Source organism: Notolepis coatsorum (genome assembly GCF_963971535.1).
Source record: "Notolepis coatsorum genome assembly, contig: SCAFFOLD_1361, whole genome shotgun sequence".
Lineage (NCBI taxonomy): Eukaryota > Metazoa > Chordata > Actinopteri > Aulopiformes > Paralepididae > Notolepis > Notolepis coatsorum.
Genome location: NW_028171821.1, coordinates 2,651 through 7,774, shown reverse-complemented (window position 1 = coordinate 7,774; position 5,124 = coordinate 2,651). Strand labels below are relative to the sequence as shown.

General features: G+C 42.1%; 1 pseudogene across 1 annotated transcript; it reads right to left on the bottom strand.

The window, feature by feature from the left end:
- Window positions 1-2,141: 2,141 nt before the first annotated feature.
- LOC311248173 (globoside alpha-1,3-N-acetylgalactosaminyltransferase 1-like) lies at window positions 2,142-4,673 on the bottom strand (annotated as a pseudogene). Its single transcript has 2 exons — window positions 3,786-4,673; window positions 2,142-2,168 (listed from the first exon to the last, which is right to left on the bottom strand). The product of its transcript is annotated as a globoside alpha-1,3-N-acetylgalactosaminyltransferase 1-like (transcript).
- Window positions 4,674-5,124: the final 451 nt, after the last annotated feature.

Genomic DNA, 5,124 nt, shown 5'->3' with positions numbered 1-5,124 from the left:
TAGTAATACACTGTATAGTTGGGATTCTGAATTAAACAGTATAATGTTCACATATATTATGGAGCCCCCAGGGGTCGGGAGAATATTGTGGAAAACAATATAAAACTGAAATGGTAAAGCTAAAAAACTGTAGACCTGACCACAACCCCCTCGGTTCAACAGCACAATATGTTGCTTTCTCCGCTTTTAAAAGTTGAAATCATCTGATGACATTGAAGGGATAGTTCAGAATTGTGGACATAAAGTTTAATTTACTACTTGGCCATTATGTTATGTTCAATGGACTGCACTTATATAGCAATAGCGCTTTTATCCAAAGCGCGTATGGCCTCTCATTCACCTATTCACACACATTCACACACCAATGGTGGCAGCTGCCATGCATATTGATCCATAAATAGTGTTTAGATTGTACTTCTATAGGTTTTTAACTTTACATACTGTATTTAAACATTATATTTGAACAAACACTGCAAGCTAAAGTTTTAAATCATTTGAATCTGTTTTATACAGCACACTTGCTTCCAAAATAAAGCAGTTTTACAATCCTGATCGTTTGTTAACACTTGAAGCTTTTTGTTTCTAACAATCTGTACAATAAAAGTGTTTCTCTGCTGAACTTTGAGTTCTGTCACTTTATTGAAGGAGTTTGATTGTAATAATTGAGGAAAAACCTGTGAAATAACAGTGTTTCACTGCTGAACTTTAAGTTCTGTCACTTAATTGAAGGAGTTTGATTGTAATAATTATGGGAAAACCTGTAAAATAACAGTGTTTCACTGCTGAACTTTAAGTTCTGTCACTTTATTGAAGGAGTTTGATCGTAATAATTGAGGAAAAACCTGTGAAATAACAGTGTTTCACTGCTGAACTTTGAGTTCTGTCACTTAATTGAAGGAGTTTGATTGTAATAATTATGGGAAAACATGTAAAATAACAGTGTTTCACTGCTGAACTTTGAGTTCTGTCACTTAATTGAAGGAGTTTGATTGTAATAATTATGGGAAAACATGTAGAATAACAGTGTTTCACTGCTGAACTTTGAGTTCTGTCACTTAATTGAAGGAGTTTGATTGTAATAATTATGGGAAAACATGTAAAATAACAGTGTTTCACTGCTGAACTTTGAGTTCTGTCACTTAATTGAAGGAGTTTGATTGTAATAATTCTGGGAAAACATGTAAAATAACAGTGTTTCACTGCTGAACTTTGAGTTCTGTCACTTAATTGAAGGAGTTTGATTGTAATAATTATGGGAAAACATGTAAAATAACAGTGTTTCACTGCTGAACTTTGAGTTATGTCACTTAATTGAAGGAGTTTGATTGTAATAATTATGGGAAAACATGTAGAATAACAGTGTTTCACTGCTGAACTTTGAGTTCTGTCACTTAATTGAAGGAGTTTGATTGTAATAATTATGGGAAAACATGTAAAATAACAGTGTTTCACTGCTGAACTTTGAGTTCTGTCACTTAATTGAAGGAGTTTGATTGTAATAATTCTGGGAAAACATGTAAAATAACAGTGTTTCACTGCTGAACTTTGAGTTCTGTCACTTAATTGAAGGAGTTTGATTGTAATAATTCTGGGAAAACATGTAAAATAACAGTGTTTCACTGCTGAACTTTAAGTTCTGTCACTTTATTGAAGGAATTTGATTGTAATAATTCTGGGAAAACATGTAAAATAACAGTGTTTCACTGCTGAACTTTAAGTTCTGTCACTTTATTGAAGGAGTTTGATCATAATAATTTAGGAAAAACCTGTGAAATAACAGTGTTTCACTGCTGAACTTTAAGTTCTGTCACTTTATTGAAGGAGTTTGATCGTAATAATTTAGGAAAGACCTGTGAAATAACAGTGTTTCACTGCTGAACTTTGAGTTATGTCACTTAATTGAAGGAGTTTCATCGTAAATGTAGGGAAAACTTGTGAAATAACAGTGTTTCACTGCTGAACTTTAAGTTCTGTCACTTTATTGAAGGTGTTTGATCATAATAATGTAGGAAAAAACCTGTAAAATAACAGTGTTTCACTGCTGAACCTAACCTGTCAATTAACAGTGATTCTCTGTTCTCGGGTTCTCAAATAATAAACAGAATTATCTGTAAATTTATTGCTTTTCCACTTTATTTTGATTAGGGTATTTCAATGTAAATTTTACACTAATTCAATGTCCCCAAACTGCCAGACTTTTACCGTTTTTCTACCGATTTTTTTTTTACAGTGTAGGCAACTGCACCTCCTCATCCATCACCCTCAACATAGGGGCCCCCCAGGGCTGTGTTCTGAGTCCCCTCCTCTACTCCCTGTACACACACGACTGTGTGGCTCAGCGGAGTAGCAATACAATCGTCAAATTTGCTGACGACACAGTGGTGGTGGGCCTGATCTCTGCCAACGACGAGAGGGCCTACCTGGAAGAGGTCAAGGTCCTGGCGGGATGGTGCCAGGAAAACAGCCTCTCCCTGAACGTCAGCAAAACAAAGGAGATGATTGTGGACTTCAGGAGGTCGGGGGTCAAGGACTACAGCCCCCTCAGCATCGACGGGGCACCGGTTGAGAGAGTCAACAGCTTCAAGTACCTCGGAGCCTACATATCCGAGGACTTGACATGGACCACACACATTAACAGTGTGGTGAAGAAGGCACGACAACGCCTCTACTTCCTCAGGCGCCTAAGGAAGTTCCAAGTCAGCCAGAAGATCCTTAAGAACTTCTACTCATGTACAATAGAGAGCATCTTGACCGGCAACATCACCTCCTGGTTTGGGAATAGCACTGCAAAAGACCAAAGCAGACTACAAAGAGTGACACGTTCAGCCGAACGCACAATTGGAGGGGGGCTCCCCACCCTCCAGAACATTTACTACAAGCGTTGCAAGGGCAAGGCTAAGAGAATCATTAAAGACTCCAGTCACCCGAACAACTGCCTCTTCGAACTGCTGCGGTCAGGCAAGCGATACAGGAGTCTCAAGGCGAGCACAGAAAGACTCAGAAGTAGCTTCTATCCCCAGGCCATCAGGCTGCTAAACGAACAATGAATGAACACTACACAACAACAACCACCAAACGCACATAGCACACACATCCACACGCACACACTCACTTTAAACAAACACACTGTAGCACCCACTCCACACACTTTATAGCACACACCCACTTTAAACAAACACACTGTAGCACCCACTCCCCACACTTTATATTTATGGATGAAGGATTGCACTACAACTCGTACACCTTACTGTAAATTGTACCTAAAATTGTACCTCATCCCATTTCTGCTTTGCACTAGATAGTACTGTACATTAGTACACTGCATAGTATTGTGTATTGTATATTATATGGTAACTCAGAACATTGTACATATGTCTATACCGAACACTGTGACCTCATTTTCTTCTTCTAAATTCATGCTATATTATGTTATTATGTTATTTGATACTATCTTGTCTAGCACAGTCTCTGGAGCGTAACAGTAAGAAGCATTTTGTATGAAAGTATTCTGTACTTCTGTATGACAACTATTAAAGAACTTGAACTTGGATCCTCCCTGAGAGGGCGTAGCGTGTGGAAGGATCACACTATCCCACTCAGGTCCTATCCACGCTTAGCAGGCGCCCCGACCGAACTGTAGGAGTCGCTGTTTACAACGACCCGGACCCACCCCGCCAGCTTCTCCCACCCTCTAATACAGCTAATTGTATTAGTGTGAACGGCCAGCCAAGCTGGTGACAACCCCGGAGCTGTGAGCTGGATTCGAACAGGCGAATCCAGCTCACAGCTTCGGGGTTGGTGACGAACGCAATCTCCGCTACGCCACCTAACCGCCTTAACAGATACTTGTTGAGGTGACTCTCCTCCTGCCAAACTGCCTCAATCTCATTTTTGGCGTCAACCTCCGACTGCTCGTAACAGTGCCTGACCAGTGTGTACATGTCCTCCAGGTAGCCCCCCCAGACGGCTGCTGTGTAGTAGTAGTCCCCCTCTCCTGCAGGGATGTAGGCCTGGGACCTCTCACGCCGCTCATAAGGGAAGGACTCCCTAGCGAATCCCTTGTAGTACAGACGGTGAAGGACTGCAGATAGGCGGCTGAGAGATTCGGAGCCAAATCGGTTGTAGAAGACGCTGTCAATGTCCATCATGAAGAGATAGTCAGCCTCACCGCGGATCTGTTTATCTATGGTGAGGGTGGCCCACGTCATCCTTCCCAGCACCACATCCTGCCAACGCGTGGCACTGGGGATGCTGAGGACGGAGATCTTCCTGCCTTTCCCCAGCGCAATCTTGGGCACCTCCTCCTTGTGGTCAGTGAAGATGTGACCCTGACGTTAACCAGGAAGTACTTTTCCCCTGACTCTAGGAAACGCTGCAGGAAACGTGTGTACTTGCCAACAGCGAACAACCACCACTGCTATCCTGGGGTCTATTTTCTGGTAGATGGCGTCGATCACCACTGGGTCAAACGTCCCCTCCCAAACCAGAGGAGCTTTCCAACTGGTCACAGAGTTCACATCTGTACGCCCCTGTAGTGTGCTGGGCTGAGGGTATTTCAGTCCTTGTGGCGTCTTCATCTCTCCCGTCCCCAATCTGCTGCTGCTGTGGAAGCTGTCCAGTGTCTTGCACAGACTTGCGGCACTGATGTCATATCCTGAGTAGAAGGTGAAGCCCTGCAGGACGCAGAGGAGAAACACAGAGAGGACGAAGATGTGGACAAAACGCCTGGGGATGTGGCGTAAGATATTCATTGTAAGTAGATACAGTGAGAACTTATTGGCTGCATGCAATAAGAGAGGAAATTATGGACTTTAGCATCTTCTTTCTTGATCTTCTTTCTTGACACTATGAACTCTTTACACAAAAGACTGTCTGTGGCCGGAACTGCCACTTATAAGGATGTGGGAGGTTCTAGAATGTTCAACTATGACATCATCACGAACGTTCCAGAATGTTCTGGCGGACCTAATGTTCTAGAATAGTCTGTGGGTGAATTATGTACCATTACAATCACTACACCAGCAGCCTTTAGGTAGGAACCAAAACCTGGTAGGAACCAAACTTAAACTGAACACAGAGGCCGTTACACTCCCACCAAACATATCAATTGCATATGATTCTTAC